The sequence below is a fragment of the Parasteatoda tepidariorum genome, chromosome 3, assembly GCF_043381705.1.
Source record: "Parasteatoda tepidariorum isolate YZ-2023 chromosome 3, CAS_Ptep_4.0, whole genome shotgun sequence".
Taxonomy (NCBI): domain Eukaryota; kingdom Metazoa; phylum Arthropoda; class Arachnida; order Araneae; family Theridiidae; genus Parasteatoda; species Parasteatoda tepidariorum.
Genome location: NC_092206.1, coordinates 17,649,868 through 17,672,325, shown reverse-complemented (window position 1 = coordinate 17,672,325; position 22,458 = coordinate 17,649,868). Strand labels below are relative to the sequence as shown.

Here is a 22,458-nt window from a genome sequence, read left to right as displayed (position 1 = left end):
CCCGAAGAAAAATGATTTTCCGGGAATTTTCTCCATGATGATTTTTCTCTGGATACGACGACTGCACTAAGAAATATTTGTTAGTTCCTTTTGTTTCTGGAGGTATGTGAAAAATATTTCGCTTTGCTAATTGGATTCCGACACGCTCCAATTTGTAAAACAGCACATTTATTTTTTTCCCCTGGAATTTTGGTAATGCAGCTGAGATAAAATTCGTGTTTGAGGCTTAGTGTAGTGTTTTTGAATTGGTGTATTGCTAATTGCAGTTTGTAAAAAACACAGTTGCAAAACATGATTCAAAAATATGAATTATTTACGCTGCTGACTGTTAGAAATGGAATTAAATAAATGTTAATTATTTGTTTGATTAAGTTAGAGGCTGTTATTAATTTTTTTTGCCTGCCACACTCATAGATAAATTATACTGGGGAACATTTTTCTTTTGTTTTCCGTAGGATGAGATTTTATAAAACATCTTTTATACTTTCGAATCACTGATTTTAAATCAGCAATGAGCTTTGACTTTTGGGCTGCGCTACCGTATTTGACGCAGCATGTCCTCTTTTGAATTTTGTGCCACTATACCCTATATTCAAACAATCAATCAGTATCATTACATTTTATGCAAACATATTCAACATCGCCACCCTTTATACTATTATATTATTATTCAGAATCTTTCAGAAATTCCTAAAAATATAAGCTTGTCTTACAAACGATAGTAATCAAATATACACTGAGAAAAAAAAATTCAAGTAAAAATTGCAGTGTAAGGTGATGACGTTTCTGGTAATGAAAAAATCACAATTCTGGTTAATGAAATCAAAATACTTGGTATTTAAACTACTTATTTGGTTATTTTCCATTCATATGGTAACAGTTTACTGGAAATTCTGGTTTTCAAACTTGTAGTACTTTTTAAAGCACATGTAATAAAAAGTGCAAAACTGAATAAATGATTTAAAGGCCGTGTTCTAACATATCATGATAAAACTACCAAATTTTACCACATTTACCAAATTTTATTGACTATTATAAACTTATATTTTACAGTTAATTTTATCAAAATCATTGCCAAAACATTTCGACCAAAATTACCGAGATTTTAGGTGTTCCCATAGAACCAGAAGCAAGGTAAATTTTAACATATTCTGGTGGTTTTGACTATACTTATTTCCTCAGTCTATAAATAGCAAAGAAAAATTTAACCAATCACTTCTGAAGTGGTCTGCACTATTAGCATCAAAACCAATTTAATTATTTGGGGATATATATTGTAACTGAAAAGCAAATATCAAGCAATCAATCTGGTTCTGATGTTTTCATCCCATTTTCCATAGTAATGCGACGCATTTCATAACGTTTTTACGTGTTTGTCACTCAATTATTGATTTATGACTCTCTAATTTGCTTTTTTCTTTTTTTGCTTCAATCTGGAGTAGCATTCTAAAAATAAAAAGTTTTTTTCAATTAGACTTATGAGGTTTATTAGGAAATCAATCCACATAAAAAATATAGATTTGTGGCATAACTACCACTATAAATATTAAATATCAATTCTCTAGTATATAAGACATGCTAACTTGATTCTATCTTAGAGGTACCTTTAGATAGATAAAGACTGACATGATGAAGAATTATATCCCTGTATGATTATAACCCAAATAATTCATTATAACCCAAATAATTCATTATAGGGGATTTATTTATCGGCTATGTCAACCTTCATCTATCAAAAGATACCTGTAAGATAGATGAAGTTAACATGTCTTATATACTAGTGAATTGGTATTCACTATTTATAGTGGTAGTTATGCCACAGACATTTTCAAGGCAGTCCTTAAGGAATATCCTGAATAATAATTAGACATAATCATTCACGGCTTATTATATACTTTTAGAACCATAGCTATAACCATTAAGGAACTTCATAGCTATGGACTTTGTTCAAACAAATTTACGAATATAGCTTTATAATTTCTGTTCTTATCATAGAGCGTTCGCCTCCCAATGAGGAGTCCCAGGTTCGAATCACAGTGGGAGCTTGTTTATACGAATTCTGTTCCCAGCTCGAACCGATCACAGTGCTGATGTTAAATATACTCAGTCGTGGTAGACAGATCATGGGTTAGAATACATTTTCCTTCGGGCTAACCGCGAGTTGTTTTCGTGATTTTTGCCTCTCCATGTAAAGTAAATGCAGGTTAGTTCCGTCAAAAAGTTTTCCGCGTTCATTTTGTCTCAATGTTTGATTCAGGAGTCCCTTTGTCTTCTGGGTTGCATTCAAAATTACAAGACTACGGAGTTGAACATTAATAGTCGGAAACTCAGGATTGGGTTGGCTGTTCTACTCCGATTATAAAATAATTAAAGTAAGCATATTAATTTCAACCACAACAGCAAAATAACTTGGACCATCATTAAACCAATATTCATTAATCTTCTCTCAATAAGGGCAGTTATTTTTCGATGTTGGCCCCATACAAAATTGTCCATTTCAACCAATATTTTACAGTCACTTTTCATTCAATATCGTCCCCATATAAGATTGTCCGATTCATCCAATATTTTATAGCTGCTGCCGGGATAACCTGGTTGGCACTGGGCCCATGTGAAAGTGGTCGTGGGTTCAATCCCCGCCGGCCGAAGACTCCCCGTGTAGTAAATGGTGACTGATGCACGCTAAATCTGTCGAGTCTCAGAGTCCTCCATATTCCCATAACAAATCATACCTCTGGGGGTACTGATCCAGGAGTTTCCCTGTTTTCTGGATTGGTTCAAAATTACAAGGCTACGGAGTTGGATATTAGTAGTTGTAAACCCAAAATTTCGTCGACTGTTCAACTAGGGTTATAAAATAAAATAAAAAAATTTATAGCTAATTGTTCTTATTTTATAGCTATATATATTTAATAGCTTATTATAGCTATTCAGCTAATATGGGCCCTGCATAGAATTGTCTGATATCGAATCGAATTAGACTACAATTTTTAGACCCTATCGAGACAATGTAGTCACTATATCTAGATTTTAGATTCACCCAATATTTTGAATTCATTATTCTGTCAATATCGACCCTATATGGATTTGTCCGATTCAACCGATATGTTATAGCCATTTTTTCAACCAATATCGGTATCAATAGTCAAAAGTTTAATTAGTTATATATTCTAACGCCATTCATGCTGTTTTGTTCAACTCTGAATGCAGCCTTTTAAATTTAATTCATTAGAAACAATGCAATTCTGATGAATCTTCTGAAATAGCTCAAAACGAAATAACTCATCTCACTTCCATACGTCAACATTCAAGCATTATGCAAATGAATCACCATTAAGATAAAAGCCGGGAATGGACTTATTGTAATGAAGCACTGACTGTATAGAGTCATTTAGATTGTATGGTGAGCATTAAATCAACCACTGATAAAATTACAAAATCTGCTGAAAGGTTACGAAGTTGGACCTGCTTATTCACTTTAACAACTTGCGCGTGTTACTTTAGACGGTGATACTTAAAACTGAATTATACACTTGCGAATTATAACAATGAAATAAACTCCACTATTTATTTAATTTGCATGCATCCAGAATTTAATGTCTAGCAGCACTTTAAATGCGGGTTTATGCTTGCTTAGCGAGTATAATTTAGAGGAATTTATTTCATTATAAAACGTACATTTATGAGAACTACTTTTAACTATTTTAATAAGCACTGTGTGTGATAGTTTTCTCTATTAATTTCGGCAAAATTATGACTTATATTTGTTTATAATCTAATAAAAAAGTAAATAAATAAAAATAAGAAATAATTGTATAAGTAAATAATATCTTCTCGGCGAAGACCGTTACATTTCAAACACCTAACCTAGAAAATTAGAGAAATTTACTTCATTATAAAACTTACATTTAGGAAAGCTTTTTGCAATTATTTTAATAAGCACTCTGTATAATAGTTTTATCTATTAATTTCTGAAAAACTGTGACATATTTTTGTTTATAATCTAATAATAGAATTTTTTTTTAAAGTCAATAAATAAAATATGAAATAATTGTATAAATAACTAATATCTTCTCGACAAAGATCGCTATATTTCAAACACTTAATTGCATACTGACCTAGAAATCTTGGAATCTATGCTTTTTTAGCTTATTTTTTAAAAGTTTTTTTAATCAATTTCTTAATCATTACTTTATTTAAATAATCATTACTTTATTCAAGGCAGTTAATTGTTATAAATTGATCAGTAAATATATTTGTCTTAATGACTATCGAGAATGACCTAATAGAAATCACAAAGAATAACTTTTCGCCATGATCAATATTTTATGTATCTTTATTGTTATTATATTTTCTGCTTTGAGGGGATAGTTATAATTTTAGGCGTCATTAAAAATTTTTTAAAACACATGAAAAAAGTATCAGAAAATAAATTAGTGAAAATTAGAAAAAGTATTAAGGGAAAAGCTTCCAAATTGATAATTGAAAAAGTAAATTAAGAACATAATAGTTATAAGTAGGTAAACATTTAAACAAAATAAATACAGAAGAAAATAGTTAATGGACGCTCTTTGAACCGCAACTCTTTATTCTGCGCCACTGGGCTTATGCGACTGTCGTTATCTTTGCTGAAGTTAGATAACTAGAATAACAAAATAAATATTCTATACAATTTACTAAACATATTTAAAACTAACATACTTAAACATGTAATAAACAAACGAAACACTTCGAATCTATTTATTCTATCTTAATATGCTTTCTAATATTCTTTATCTTTCTGCTCTAACAAATCTAATCTATCAAATCTAATCGATGATGTTATAAAACTATGCCATTTCTGCATAAAATTTATATAATTTAGATTTTTTTATTTTAACAAAATAATTAAAAATTTGCTTCAGAAATCATTTATTTCAGTACTAGTTTGCTCTAAATGTATTTACTGGTCCTTCATAAATTATTGGGTTATTTAATATAATTGCCAGGGTATGATTTTCGTCTTCCTTTGGGATGTGTATATAAAAAGCAGGTGATAGTCCACTAATAAATTATTCATATTGTTACTCTTTGTTTGATTGAGTGAATGTTTAAGAATGATCGTACAGTGGCGGGGGTGTAGCTCAGTGGTAGAGCGTTCGCTTTGCATGTGAAAGGCCTGGGGTTCGATCCCCCACACCTCCAAGCTTTTTGTTTAATTCATCCTTAGAAAATATTTTGCTTAATTTTATATTTTTAAGGATATTTCTTTCTTTTTTTATAGTGGTGGTTAGGAATACACAATTGGGGGATCAGAATTTCTTTTAACCAATTAATTATCAATTTTTTCCCGTGAATTGTTTTTAAAAAGATAAAGACTGGTAGCTTAATTATTTCATTCTTAAAATTCACCTTGAAGAAGCAAGACAGTCATATTCACCGTATTATTATTATTGTTATTAATAGTAATAATAATAAAATATGCTGAATACGACTGTCTTGCTTCTTCAAGATGAATTTTAAGAATGAAATAATTAAGCTACCAGTCTTAAACTTTTTAAAAATAATTCACGAAAACATTGGTACTTAATTGGTTGGTTACTTAATTGGTTATCTATCTCTCAATACATCTATTTATCTATAAATATATAATCTAAAAAAAAAACTTTCCAAATATTTAAATTAAGATTAAAAATCTAATACTGAAATAATATTACTGCCATTTTTTGGCAATAATTATTATGAAATATAGAGTCAATAAAATTTAGATTAATAAGTACCTGTTCGAACGCGAAGAAGTAATTTTAAACTAGTTTTGGGCCCGTTATATTTTATTCCTTTTTATAACCGTCGTTGAACAGCCGACCCGATTTTTTTACTACTAATGTTCAACTCCATATAGCCTTGCAATTTTGAACCCAATCCAGAAGACAAGGGAATTGGGAGAAATTCGCTTTCTTGGCGGACTTTTTGATGGAACTAACCCGCAATTGCGTTACATGGAGAGGAAGACCATGAGAACCTTCCACAGTTAGCCTTACGACAGAGAGACTGAAACCCCTGATCCCTCTAACACTAAGGATATTTCCCGTTAAAATTGTGGTCGTTGCAAGCCGGAAGCGGATTCGTATTGACCGGCGATCGGTGGGATTCGAACTCGGTGCATCTCATTGGAAGGCGAACGCTCTATATCTTCTGAGCCATCACAACTCTGGGCTCGTTACAGCCAAACCATGGCTCTTGCTCCAAAAGGTTTCCATCAATCAATCGAAGACGAAGAAGCACTTCGAAACAATTTATCATAAGGAAGAGCCCCTAACGGCTCACGATGGCATTCTCAGATGAGGGTTCATCCTACAATTTTTAATCATTATGATGCGCCCTATCTCTTCTAGAAGTTCTTCCGTGTTGTTCAGACTTACTCTTCATTTATCTAGTCTGATCTATCAATTTAATACACAGAAGCATGTATTTATAAAAAAAGGCCATTTGAGGTAATTACTTATATACTACCCCTTATATATCGATTTAGTTTGATTAAAGAGTTGAAAATAATAAATAGTTGAGAAACTATATGATTGCGATTTATGAAAAATAAATTTAAATGTAGTTTAACATGTATTTACGATGAAACTAAATTTAATTTATATGGATAGATATGGAGCAGCGATGGCAACACAACCTGTATAAGGTATCTTTATTATGAGTGTAGCCATATACTGATCTCAATATTAAAGATAATGAAATAAGTAAGGAACGAAGATTGACAAAATAAAATAATGTTGTTTAGTTAACTAAGATAATAATAAGATTTTTTTCCCTACGAAAACTCAATTTTCTCAAAATGTCAGCTGGAGTATAAATTACATATTCTTCTCATTCTTTTTCACTTTGATGCGTTTTAAAATTATTAAATATAATGAGTAGAAATTCTCCTTATTGTACAGATTAATCATAACGATACTTTTGATAAAAGCGCACTTGCATTTTTTTGTAATTTCAATAATGCCGTTCATTAAAGATACACCAAATACGCATACTTAAATTAATACTTTTTATCAATCTATCTACTGTACAAATTTTTCAATCGCGTTTCAACCATTCTCTTATAATTATGCGTAAGTATCTTAAATTTTATCCAAAGAATAAAGAAATTCCAGACTGCAGCATGTAAAATCATTTTATGCCAATTAAACCGTCTTAAAAGACACCAATTAACATATATAAGGCAAAATTAATACAAACTTCCGTTAATGAGCTTTTTTTCTTTTCTCTGAATATTGTAAATGTAGGGAAAAATAAGATCAGACAAATCCCTCTTTTCCCATATTTGCTGATACAATACCCCCCAATGCGGGAGCTTTTCCAAGTGGCCTCTTAATTAGAGAACAAATCCATATCTAGGCTTTTTGAAGGGAACTTAGCGGAAGATTTGAGGGAATCTAATCCCTACGATGATTGGGTACACTTCTTTACGTTCTAGGGGGAAAGGGAAATAATAAGGTATTAACAATTAATCCCCTAAAATGACTAAGATCAATTAATAAAAAAATAATACAGTTTATAAATATAGCTTTTGTTCAATCAAACTTAATCTTAGAAAAAACTGCGTATTTTGTTGCATGTTTTCTGCAAGTGTATTAATTTTTTTTGTTTAATATTTCTTTTATTAAATATTTGTGACAATCTTTCTAAATTTTTGATATAGCTAATCATGAATATTAATTTTTATAATTTTAAGATATTAACCAGTATGGCAACATGTTTAAGATATTGTGTACTTGTCTAAGAAAGATTTATATTTAAATAAAATTCAGTCAAAAGCTTAACAGTAAAGACACTGATTCAATAAAGAAAAGCGAAAAAAAACTTTAAAAACAGAGATTATATGCGAGTTACAATATTAAGTAGTAGTTTTTTCGAAATTTGCAGTTTTCTGCAGATTTTTAGTAGTTTGTGTTTTTGCAAGTAGATGCATCATATTTTAAATATGACTATCCTAATATGTAAAAAAATACAACTCATAAATATAGGAATTATAATTTGTGTATTCAAGTTACCAAAAGTTCACTGGTAATAAAAAGCTTTGTGTTATGCCGTAACTACCACTATAAATATTAAATACCAATTCACTAGTATATAAGACATGTTAACTTGAATTTATCTTGAGGCACTTTTTGTTAGATGATGGTATGTAGGCTGCAAATAAATTCCCTCAATGGTGATTTGCGGACGTCATATGAACTTGCCAACATCATTGTATGATCTACATTAAACAGTAGATTAACTTACAAAATATAGCACTCAAACAATTATTCAAATCCTGTGAAGTAAATAAAAGTCTCTCGACTGATAAACAAAAAAAATGAAGAAAATTAAAGAGCGAAATTATATAAATAAACAAAAAGGAGGGAAATATATAATGAGTATAAATAATGTAAATACAAAAAATAGCATAAACAAACTAGTGGTAATCATTCATCGAAATCTATCACAAATAAAATTCTGGAAGGGGAGTAAAGTGGCGTTACTACCACTTTAAAAATTAAACACCAATTCACTAGTAAATAAGACATTTTAACTTGATTCTATCTTGAAGTACCTTTTGATAGATGATGGTTGACATTGACGAAAACTTCTCTGTCCTTCAGTGTACGCATATCAAAAATATTACTCTGTTGTCTTATTTCTAATCACAGTCAAATTAAAGTAACCCTCCCTAAATGCAAAATCGTTACGAATCCTCTCAAATACGTTTACGGATGTTCTAATACATTGGTGGACAAAATTAGGAGTTGGAAAGCATTTTCGCTCATTCATTCGCACATGCAAGATACCCGCACACCGCTCCATGTGTTTGACAATGGTTCCGTGAATGCCCAGAGATACAGGCAAGAGGTCATAGAGCCCTATGTGCGTCTTTTCAGGGGCGCTGTTGGCCCTGAGTTCATTTTTATGGACGACAATGCGCCACCACATAGGGCTCTCATGGTTGATGAGTATCTGGAAAGCGAGGATATTCAACGAATGGATTGGCCAGCCAAATCCCCTGACCTGAATCCTATTGAACATGCTTGGGATGCTCTTGAGAGAGCTATTGCGATGCGCCAACCTCCCCCCCCCCTCAGAACCATTCTGGAGTTAAAAATTGCTCTGGTGGAAGAATGGGAGGGTCTTCCACAAGTCCTCCTTCACTCCCTTATTCACAGCATGCATACTCGTTGTGTATGCTGTCTGCCTGTCAGGGGTGACCATACTAGAGGCAACACACACTGTACATGTCTCACTTTTATTGTCATCTTTTATGCTTAAGTTCAGACTACATTGAATTTATTGGCAATAGGTCTTGCCAGTGAATGGCACTTTCATTTTTGTTTTACATACTTTATTACCATGGAATATGCTATATCCATACCAAATTTCATTTATTTATATTCAGTTTTTTTGAGATATTTGAGAAAATGTCTTCCATCTCTTAATTTTGTCCACCAGTGTATTTTACATTATATTTTTGTTTTATATACTGTTCGATACAGCTAAGAGCAAATCAAAGAAATCTTAATTGTCAAATTTATTGAATGATATTGGAAATTTCCTTGCAAACCCCTTATGCCTTACCCCCTTATGAGAGATTTTGCTTTTGTTTTCAAACCATGTCAACTAGTTTCAATATCCCTAAATCCTTTTCATATTTGTTGTGTATATATTACAGTGAATGGCGGAAATCAAGAGAATGTCAACTTTCACCGGCGAATGTCAACAATCACACAGTCGCTTTAGTAAATGTCCGAAATATTTGTTTATGCTATTTGATATTAATTTATTGGGAAAAATATACTTCAGGGTGCCCTTGGCGAAATTGACGACTTGTGTTTGGCGCTATTCCTGTTTGCGAGAAACACCGGGTAACAGGAATATTGGCCAAAACATAGTGATATTTCTATAAAACATTGCAAAATTTCAACAAAACATCGGCCAATACTTGCAATGAACCCAATATAAGCAAAATTATTAAACCCAAGAGGAAACGAAGCAAAAATTAATGGAGTAGGCGCAGAAAGAAAAAGAAAAAAACAACTCCTTCATTAAGCTTGAATATTCTCAGATTTAGGTGCACAGAATTATCTAATAACAGTTAGATACTGTCTAAATTTATCATGAATAGAATCTGTGTACCTCCATCGCCACATAAATACGACAAAATACCAATCGAAAATGGCGTCTGTAATACCGGACTAGCGGTAATATTTTATTCTTAAAACCCTTTCTATGACTGCCCACATACTTTCGATCTTATTGACCAGATTCAAAAGTAAACTTACCAGCCTGTATCCAACGTAGAGCTAACGGACCTCTGAAATTACATATACCGTTGAACACTTAGAAATAGCACTAACATCTAAACCAATCAGAATCACGATTGAGTTTCAACANCGAACGCCACAGTGGACGAACACCCGGGGTTATGGTCTGCGGTGACATAGCATATCATGGACGATCTCAATTGCTACGAATTGTGGGTAATCTGAACAGCAACCGGTACATCAATGAAGTTCCACAGCCCCAAGCTGTTCCCTTCCTTCAAGTCTTGCCAGGTGCTGTATTTCAACAGTACAATGCCCTCCCTCATATTGCTAGGACTGTTCAATCCTTCCTTGCATCGCGACAGGTACAACTTTTTCCTTGGCCTGCGTATTCCCCAGATATGTCACCGATTGAACATGTGTGGGATTTCGTTGGTCGGCGTCTCGCTCGTAATCCTCGTCCTGTTGCTCCTACAGACGAACTTTGGGTACGCATACAAACAGTATTGAATTCTCTTCCTCAGACAGACATTCAAAGTTTGCTTGACTCCATGCCATGCCGTGTAACAGCACTTATTGCGGACCGTGGTGGTTACACAAAATACTGATTTCGATCTCTTGTTATTGTTTGTTTGCTTTGAAAGTTTAATCATTTATTTGTACCACTACCACTCAACTGTGTATTAAATTTTATTTAATTATGACGATTCCTTCATGGTGTTGCAATTTTCACAAACAGGAGTTTATATAAGACATGTTAACTTGATTCTATCTTGAAGTACCTTTAGAAAGACGACCGTTGACATTGTCGAAAACTTTAGTGTACGGATCTCAAAAACATTACTCTGTTGTCTTATTTCTAGTCACAGTCAAATTAAAGTAACCCTCCCTAACTGCAAAATCGTTACGAAACCTCTCAAATACGTTTACGGATGTTCTAATATTTTACATTATATTTTTGTTTTATATACTGTTCGATGTAGCTAAGAGCAATCAAAGAAATCGTAATTGTCAAATTTATTGAGTGATATTGGAAATTTCCTTGAAAACCCCTTATGCCTTACCCCCTTATGAGAAATTTTGCTTTTGTTTTCAAATCATGCCAACTAGTTTCAATATCCCTAAATCTTTTTCATATTTGTTATGTATATGTCACCGTGAATGACAGAAATCAAGAAATTGTCAACTTTCACCGGCGAATGTCAACAATCACACAGTCGCTTTAGTAAATATCCGAAATATTTGTTTATGCTATTTGATATTAATTTATTGGGAAAAATATACTTTAGGGTGCCCCTTGGCGACTTGTGTTTGGTGCTATTCCTGTTTGCGAGGAACACCGGGTAACAGGAATGGCGGCCAAAACATAGTGATATTTCAATAAAACGTTGGAAAATTTCAACAAAGCATCGGTCAAAACACAGTAATATTTCAATAAAACATTGCAAAATTTCAACAAAACATCGGCCAAAACTTGCAATGAACCCAATATAAGCAAAATTAATAAACCCAAAAGGATTTTGAAACGAAGCAAAAATTAATGGAGTAGGCGCAGAAAGAAAAAGAAAAAAACAACTCCTTCATTAAGCTTGAATATTTTCAAATTTAGGTGCGCAGAATTATCTAATAACAGTTAGATACTGTCTAAATTTATCATGAATAGAATCTGTGTACCTCCATCGCCACATAAATACGACAAAATACCAATCGAAAATGGCGTCTGTAATACCGGACTAGCGGTGATATTTTATTCTTAAAACCCTTTCTATGACTGCCCACATACTTTCGATCTTATTGACCAGATTCAAAAGTAAACTTACCAGCCTGTATCCAACGTAGAGCTAACGGACCTCTGAAATTACATATACCGTTGAACACTTAGAAATAGCACTAACATCTAAACCAATCAGAATCACGATTGAGTTTCAACATCGCCAATTTCGATCATTAACAGTGATATTGTATATATAAGGGAGCGAAACTTCCTCTCTCCAGCTCGCCATTGGCGACCGAATATTGTGGGCTAGCGAGTAAATTTTGTTTTGTAAATTGTTGTATTTGAAATCAGACTACTATATTTTTTCTCAAAATTATTAGTTAGTTTTTACCCGCTTTAAATCGGAATGTCTCAATAGGTTGTAAACAGCAAACAGAAATTCATTGAAATCTGAGACATTTGATTATTTGCTTAAAATATTTATAAATGGGACACTCTGCTTACCGTAAATTGGTCCTAGGGCTGTAAGGAACAGATGTAATTTAAGTGTCCGAAAAACAGCAGTATACAGACAAAAAGTGTTCCAAAATAAGGTGTTCAAAATATTTTAATTTTCTGATGTTTTTCTTATTTTAATAACATATGCTAATGATGATGGAGCGATTTGAATTTTTATGGCAATCTTATTTTAAGTTATTATTATTATATTAATGCTATAAATATGTGTAATTCTTTTTAATTTCTGCATTATTTTACGGTTTTGGTCACTAAAATGTTATTAATATTAAACTGTTAATTTATTATTTCATTTTATATTTTTTGAAAAACTAATGGCGAGTGGAAATTTGACCGGAGTTAGGACACGCAAAAATGAAATTTCNATATATATAATCAGGCAAATAGTAATAAAAAACATTTAACACAGTAGAAATAAAAAAGTGCTGACATATATCATTATTCAAAAATCCCACCATTAATAGCAATCTCTTTAAATCTCCCAAAAAATCAGTGTCACTTATTATGTCACTATATGTCATGAGATGCACTTATTTACAACTGCAAAACTAAATGAAAGTATTTCCGTACATGGCAAACATAAAATAATTTTATTTTGCCACTTTTACACTAGCCTATATCAAATCGGAAGTCATTCAAACTATTGGATAAACCTCTATAGCCCATCATTATAATCATTATACAACCTAGCAGCTCTTTCACCACACACAGGACACGGACGAAATGAGCCTACTTATTTGTTTCGATGAGTTTCCGATATCGGGCTCTTCTCTTTTTCTTCCGAAATCTCCTATAATGAGATACAAAGTTTGCTATAGCTATCAGCCATCTAAAATTTATCACAAGATTTCTCTTTATTTTATGAGGAGCAATGTCTTGCAGCATTTTTGATGCTTTGTATAAGTTGTAAAGGGTTATAAAACTGCAAGAATTCGAATTATTTTATGCGAAGAATTGGCTTGCGGTGTTTTTCTTTTCAGAAGTTTTGATGCTTTGAATGAGTTGTCCACAACCATCTAAAATTTATCACAAGATTTCTCTTTATCTTCTTAGAAGCATTAGCTTGTATCATTTTTGATGCTTTGTGTATGTTGTAAAAGGTTATGAAACTGCAAGAATTCGAAATAATTTATGAGAAGCATTGCCTTGCAGTATTTTTGTTTTCAAAGCTCTTGATGATTTTTATAAATTGTAAAAGATTTTAAAACTGCTGGATTTCACTTTATTTCATTAGAAACATATGCCAGCAACAGTTTTGTTTTGAGAATTTTTGCACATTGTTTAAGTTGTAAAAGTTTGTTAAACTGATAGATTTCACTTTATTTTATTAGAAGCATTTTATAAAAAATATCTATGTAAAATTATAAAAGGGAAAAATTCTTTGTAAATTATAATTTACAAGGAAATCTCATACAATGTCTCTGTATTATGTGCTCCGAGCTAACTGTGCGATTTATGCTTGGTGTGTTTTGTATGTGTAGTTGATAGATCTAAGCTGATGCAGTTTAGACACTGACCCGAACTAAAGGAAAAACGGGAAATAGCAAAATGTGGTAAGAAAATCATTTCTTCAAATTTTTAATTTTTTTATGTAATTTTGCGGTCCTTTTGATTTTTGCAAATTTAGCCAAATCCTAGTAATGCACACCGTTTACCCGTACATGAGATACAGTAATGATTAACATAATAATTGCTATGTTCTAATTTTATTTCTTAAAAAGAATTTTTTATATGAGGGACCTATCCTCTACGTTATTGTGTAATCTTATATCGTAATACTATTTATGAGGTCATATTTCTGTTTTTAATCAATTTATGAGTTCATAATAGTTAAACATCTGAAAAAAAGTAAAACGTAAAATTAAAAAGTAAATGTAAAAAGCAAAGGGTAACAATAAAACTGAATTCAATTATAAATAATAACTTGAAAATTATTTTTAATTATAATGAACAATCTGATAATTCTATATAAACATTCCAAAATTAAATATTTTTCGTGCAGGTTTGTTATCAACATGGATAGAATTGTTTTCACATATTTGATACAAAGATATATATCATGCATTGATACAAAGGCAATTCTGGCATATATACCTACTGTAAGACATTAAAGATCAAATTATTTTATAAATTATCGGCACTTTGAATGCATTATCAGTAATATCCATTTTACCGTAAAACTCATTTTCTTACATAAAATATTATACCGTAATTTTTACAGTGATGTATATTTAATTAGAGTGGTCAGTGATTTTATGATAATTATTCCATGCTCTAGTAAGAAATTCATAACATGTTCTAGTAGGAAATTTCAATACCTTAATTTGATCTAGAATTTTTCACCGTGTATTAACAAAATATTGTTGCTGACATACATCACGTGTGATGCGAATGATATTAATACCAAATTACATATTTTATATTATTTGATACCCGTCGTTGAACAGCCTACCCAATTTTGTGGGTTTACGACGACTAATGTTCAACCCCGTAGCCTTGAATTTTGAACCCAATACGGAAGACAAAGTAACTCGTGGATCAAGTATTGGGAGAAATTCGACTTTTTGATGGAACTAACCCGCATTTGCGTTACAAGGAGAAGAAAACCGCGAGAACCTCTCACGGTTAGCAGCACGGCAAGGAACTTTCTTTTTTTCCTTCCATACGCGGATACGTACCTAGGTTAGTAAAACCCTTACCCGTATAATCCGCGTCTGGCCACTATTCCAGCCAACCTCAACCAATTATTTAAAATTTCAAAAGAAAGGAGGTTACAATTTTGTTCTAACCCAGGATCCGTCTACCACTGAGGATATTTCACGTTACCATTGTGGTCGGTACAAGCCGGAAGCGGATTCGTATCGACCAGGCATCGGTGGGATTCGAACCCGGTTCACCTCATTGGAAGGCTAACGCTCTATCCCCTGAGCCATCGCGGCTCTCAATTACAGATTGTTACTATTTCGACAACATAAGATTTAACCCTTTACTTACGGCAGGTACAATAAGTGAACCAGAATGCCTCCATCATGCGTAAGTAAAAGGATAATATTTTGATGGTGTAATAGTTCTAAAATGCTTTTTTTTTCTTACGACAGTATTGTGGATATATTTTCTGGAAATGAAGAAAGTAATTATGCTCATAAAGATAAAAGAAAAAATAATCATTCCATTTCAGCAGCTAGAACAAAAACTGATTTTCTCTTCCATAAATAGTTTCCACTCATGAATCTGAAAATGACAATAAAATATATCGATAAAGAACATTTCAAAAATAACTGAGCACTCACATCCTCGCAAATATCAAGAATACGAACTAAAAATAGACTTTTTATGCAAGGTATAATGTGCAGACGTAGATATCTTTCATAACAGTAATATTTCAAAACTAATAATTCTTTCCTTTTTACCATTTCCCTTCTGTGCTATTATTATAATAGCTTTCTTTTTTATACTCCACCAGAGTTGAAACTTACAAATCGGAATCGGCACTTTTTCTGACCAGAAATAGCAATAATGTCATGTGAAAATGGGGAAATTTTCCCTTTATTTCTGTCTCTATTGGTTAAGATAGAAGTTTTTTACTCATTTTATGGCACTTATGGGACTCATTGACGATATATTTCATTCCCCAATCAGAGTTTTTATTCCCTCTACTTCCTCAGTTTTTTTTTTTTTGCTGATTTATCATTCTTTTTTTTTTCTCTAACATCAAAGGCTTAACTTACCATTCCTTTGATGCTAAAAATAAAATAGAGAAGGAAGCATAAAAAGATATATATAATGTTATGTTTCGTATATTATCTATATTTTCTGCTAATTTTTGAGAGTATACTAAACTAACAAAATATTACCAACATGTTTTAAACAAACAAATAATAGATTTGAAATTTTTTTTTGTAATATATATATCGCTGAATCAGAAAGATGAGGTGAATTAGAAAATTAGAGAGTAGATAAGATAGAAATACATACATGAGATAAATAAATTTGATGAAAGCAGGGGTAGCGAGAATTTCTTTTTCTTTGTTACTTTAAGACGTTTACTTATCTATAATTATTATCTATAATAGTCATATTTTGAATATATATAATTATTATAATTTTACATATATATAATTATAATTTTGAATATATATAATTATTATAATTTTAAATCTGTATAATTATTATAATTTTCGATACATATAATTATTATATTTTTCAATATATATAATTATCATAATCTTGCATTGAATTTATTTAATAATGTTTTAGTTTTTAGGAAAAGAAGAAAAACTATTTATATATTGTGTATATGATGCATAATTTAGTTGCTTTACTTGATTTGAGTTTTGATATAAAAATATTATTTGATAAGCTTTTTTTTAAATAGTCATTTTGATATAATGTATAGATTATTATTTGCGCAACAATACAATTTATTGTACAGTCTAATTTGAAGCATAAATAACACGAAAAAAATGACATATACTTGCATTCGTGCTCATGAATGCAAGTAAAATATTTCTAAAATACCTAAAATACCAGTAATAGGTTTAAATCCAGACCTCAGAAAAAAATTTTGTTTACTGTCCGAAATCAATCCGAATAGGATTTATTAAAAATGATTTATTCGTGAGCTTCTATGTTTCTATTTATTAATTCATCTAAAATTTCTTCATTCAAATCAGTGCTTATCGCTGTCTTTTTGTAATTAATGCTTGTAAAAATTTTAAAAAAAGAGTGCTTAACTATTTATATTATATTTCATAAAATAAATTTTAAAAAAAATTTAATTTTATATTTATAAAATGAAAGTAGAAATTAACAAAAAAATTTATTAATAAATTAGCCTATACTTAATAAACCTTTAGCATAAATAATTTTCATTCAAATAAGTTTAAACTTGGCTGTTAAACATTTTTTTAAAGAAAAGTTTTTATATATTATTAACTAAATAAATAATGATATTGAACATTATCATTACCTAATAATAATACCATATATACCATAAAAATATATACCATTAACTAAGAAAGCGAATGTTACACTGCTATTAAAAATAACTAACAGAAAAAAAAAAATTATTGAGTTATTTGGAAATTAATAATACAAAACAATTTAATAAAAGCAAACAGTCTTATGTAATAAAAAAATTAATGATAAAATACTTAAAAGTTTTTAACAGAAATATATTATTGGCCTAATAATCTTTAACCTTCTGAATGTAATTTTTTGCTGTTAGTCCACAAAAAAATATTAAAAATATTATCAAAGTAAGAAAACACGACTGGTTTTACATGTTTTCTATCAAATATACTTTAAATTTAGGGTAGTATATTCTTATTGTTTTCTGTTCTTTCTATAAAAAAAAAGCTTACGATTTTCTACGTTCTATTAGCAAAAACTTTCACTTTTTACTATTATTCCAAAAAACATATCAAAATATACAATGTTAGTTTTTTTCCCAATATCAACAATTGGGTTTCATTTCCTGATAGTTTTTGTTATCAAATTCCATCTATTTGTTTTGTTTTTTGTTTTCAGTTTAAATATACAAAGTATCATTATTCATTAATTATCTCATTCTGTCAAACGAGCCATTTTACACAACTTTTCATTTCAAAGTCTTTTTTTCTTTTCAGTAACCCTTTTCTAACTCATCGCAATCTTATTTTTACCGTCGTTATCCCTGTTTTCCCCTTGTGGGATTAGATAAAGGGAAAAACGAGATATGAATGTGACGTGTTTGAATCATTAATCATCGCCTTTACATATATAGTGTCTTACTCATTTATGTTGGTGCTACCATAATTGGTATGACATTTTTCCCTCTGTAAGGGGAAAGGTACTTTTCATCATTAATATCAGTTTGCTTGGATAAAACGAGCTTTATTAAAAGTGCGATAATGTGTCATAACAGAACTACGACAATTTGCATATTATGATATTTATGAAAATAGATGGTCCTTAAGATATGCGGATTTTTGTAAAAAAAAAAAAAACTATTTTTAAAACATATATCTGAACCTGAGCAAATTTCTTATACAAAATTATTGCACGCCTTCCTACTTTCTTACTTATTTACATCTTTACATCTTCTCTTACTTATTAACATCCTATTTACATCTTTGCTGCTTCACTTTCTTTAACAATAAATCCCCTAAATATTATATTATAATAATTTTATGATACTGATAATAATTTATTATCAGTATTATATTAATTAATAAATATTATTTAATATAAAACAGTATTATATATATTAATTTCTATAATACTATAGTACTCATAANGTCATAACAGAACTACGACAATTTGCATATTATGATATTTATGAAAATAGATGGTCCTTAAGATATGCGGATTGTTGAAAAAAAAAACTATTCTTAAAACATATTTCTGAACCTGAGTAACTTTCTTTTAAAAAATTAGAGCGCGCCTTCCTACTTTCTTACTTATTTACATCTTTACCATCTTTACATCTTTTCCTACTTATTAACATCTTATTTACATCTTTGTTTCATCACTTTTTTAATAATCAATCCTACAAATATTATGTAATATTTTTATAATACTGATAATAATTTATTATAAGTATTACATTAATTTATAAATATTATTTAATATAAAACAGGATTATATATATTAATTTCCATAATACTATAATACTCATAATAATGATATATTTCTATGATTATAATACTATAATATTATGTTATAATATAATGCTATATTATATAGGACAGTGGTTACCAACTGGCTGCCAGCTGCCGCATCCGGATTCTTTTTTTGGCCCGCGAACTAAATTATATTAGTTGTCATTTTTTTCCAAACAATTTTCGTAAAAAATCTATATGGGTTTTAAATACTTTTAAGTTTTGTGTCTTAACAATTTGATATCTGTTGCACATTAATTGTTTAATACATATGTGCACAATTAAATATATTGTAGCAAGAATTTTTTAATATGCAATTAAATATTTTTAAAAATCTACTTTTTATTTTAATTTGTAATTCAATACTTTTGTTTTGTTCAACTTGATAAAAAAAATCTGACAGTAATATTTAATGTTCCTTCAAACATAAAAGAGTCCTATATCAAATTTTGATAAAGTTGAGGCCCGCCATTTGACTGGTATTTTTAATTGCTATTCTCGGCCTCATGTAAGTTGGAAACCCCTGATATAGTAGAATATGCCCTACAGCTTTAAAATATCTAATTCTGTCGGAATATACTCTATAGCTTCAAAATGTTTCTTTCAATCCGAATATATAGTAACAAGATAAAATATAAATACTTTCAAGATCTTACGAATCACTATATAAGCAAGGTGGAGCATAAAACAGCAAAACACGTTTGATTGCTGAAAGAAAGAGAAAGCATTTGAATGGTGGTTATTTGAAAGACTTCCAAGTATCAGAAGACAATCTTCTTATTCTTATTGAATTCTAATTTTTATGTCTTTCATTCAGCCTTCCTCACATGCGACTCCACAGATTTAAATTGCATTTTTATTTCATTCTCGTTAAAAAAGTAATGTAATTTCAATATTGTAACCAATATAAATTCATGTTTGAAAAAAATCATGGGTTAGAATCTTCTTGCATTTGGGCTAAACGTGGGTGGTTTCCATGGTTTTCCTCACCGTTTAACTGAAATACAGGCTAGTTCAATCAAAACTTACTCTACGATGGTTTGTTTGTCCTAATGCTTCATTCAGAAGTTCCCTTTTCTTCTGAGTTGGGTTCAAACTTACAAGGCCACGGAGTTGAACATTGATTAACTCAGAATCGGCAAATAGCATGTGTTTTGTTTCTGAACTGCTAGTATATGTTTATGTAATCCAGCGTAACATATATGACAAGGGGAGAGAGGTGAAGTGTGACACTTTGTGACGAAACATTGAAAAAATGCGTGACATCATTTATGTACGGTCCTTAAGTTTAATAGTTAATTAATTAATATTAAATTTTTTTAAACTTTGAAAATCACGAATATATTTTAAGAGGTATATTGATTATATAATTTTTAAAAAACATTATATTTCAGGAAATACGAAATAGTGTTTAAAAAAATCCTACTAAAAATTTATACTCAACTTCCAATTATACAAATCCTTTTAAGCAATCACAGTAACTAAAAAAGTCCTCTGAAAGCCTACTTTTAAAATTTTCTAAAAACTAAGAAGAAGCTTATTTCTAAAATTTACTATATATATAACGTATAGAAAACAACATAATTGCATATATAGTTTTTTTATATGATGAAAAAAAAAAACAAGCAAACATAAAATGAAATCAGAACAACTAAAGATACAACAGAAATCACATCTGTGTAGCAATTGAAAGATATAAATTCAAAAAATAAACACTCGTGGAATGTGTTTGCGATGATGTATAAGCTCCTTTTTCAAAACTTTTTCAATGATTTCAAATCCTATTTATTTGCTTCGCATCGCTCGATGAAAGTGCATGCAATAAAAATATAAATTTTACGAACGAAAACTAGGAATCACGAATATTTTCAAAAAGGGAATTCGAAAAAATATCAATTTTTTATGACTGAAGAAACTAGATATTTTTTATCAGTTTGTGCTACATACATTTGTTGGAGCTTTTCATTGAAATAGTATCAAGGTATCATTTATTCAATTCTATTCTACCTCGTCAGTTTATTTTTGCTTAACTCTTTCCAAGAAAATATGAAAGATTTTCAGAAGCATTGTAATGTTCAAAAAATGTAGTTATATTCGAAATTCGAAGAATTAGAATAATTTAAATTTAACTGAATTTAAAGGAATCTCTTATACAACAATATTCCGAGGAATACGAAAAAATATTTTTTTTTATCAAATTGGAGGGTAAGCTTCATTTTTAAAGAGATTTTATAAAAGAAATATACATAGAACCATTTAAAATATAACTCTGTTATAAAATATACTCGGAGAAATTAATTTAAAACTTTAATAACAAGCCCATTTCAATTTAAGATAATTTAAATATCGCAATATATTGCAAAAGTTGTAGTCAAAGTATTATGACATATAAATTTAATTTCCTTAATTTAATAGTTGTTTATTTATTTTCCTCAAAATTGGTTAGACTTTAATGAAAGTCTGATTTTTTTTAAACCAATTTACGTAAAATAAAAAATTTTAGAGAAAAAAACTACTCGAAGCACATTTATTTTATTTTATTATTAAAATACCGCTATCACGTCTTCTTCAGTTTTAGTAATAAAAAATCATTAATTATTGAAAATCATAAAAAAATAAAAATAAAATATTTTGTTCCTAAAAGTTAAAGCTATTGACATTTTTCTAACATATTCCAATGATCTATTTATATTAGGCCCCATATTTCCTGCCCTACTAATACAATAAACACTAGCTTTTTAACTTTTATCCTTTTTTAATTTATTTAAGCAAGACCTCGTTTTTAGAACCACTTAACATTATTACCTTCAATATAACATACGAGGGTTGCTATTTATATTTCTGGTCTTGGCAACAGTAAGTGTTGCTAGGCGACCGCAGACGACTTTAATCGAAAGTTTGATATTTTTAAACATAAATTCAGCAGACGATTTACCATTATAGCTTCATTTGTGTTGTTGACAGTAAATTGAAAAGTTCTTCTCTTTCAAAAAATGGAATTGAATCGCGAACATTTTCGTGCCATTATTTTTCATAACTTTCGACGCGGATTGTGAAGACAAGAGTGCTTCGATGAACTTAATTCTTTATTCAGCGATAAAGCGCCATTCTACAGCACTGTGAAAAATTGGAGTAACGAACTTAATCGTGGTCGATGTTCGATCCAGGACGAATCCCGTGCAGGTCGTCCAAAATCCGTTGTTATGCCAGAAAAGATCGATGCTGTGCGTGAACTGATAAAGGAAGATCGTCATGTGACATACCGTGAGATAGAGGCGTCTTTGGACATTAGTATGACTAG

The 22,458-nt window shown here is 30.3% G+C and overlaps 1 protein-coding gene and 1 non-coding gene across 3 annotated transcripts in view; both read left to right on the top strand.

Annotated features, from left to right (window-relative positions):
• Window positions 1-22,458, top strand: part of LOC107457355 (tyrosine-protein kinase RYK) — a 168,831-nt gene that overhangs the window by 40,857 nt on the left and 105,516 nt on the right. The window lies entirely within an intron of this gene.
• On the top strand, window positions 5,113-5,184 carry TRNAA-UGC (transfer RNA alanine (anticodon UGC)). The gene has a single exon. It is a non-coding gene; the product is annotated as a tRNA-Ala (tRNA).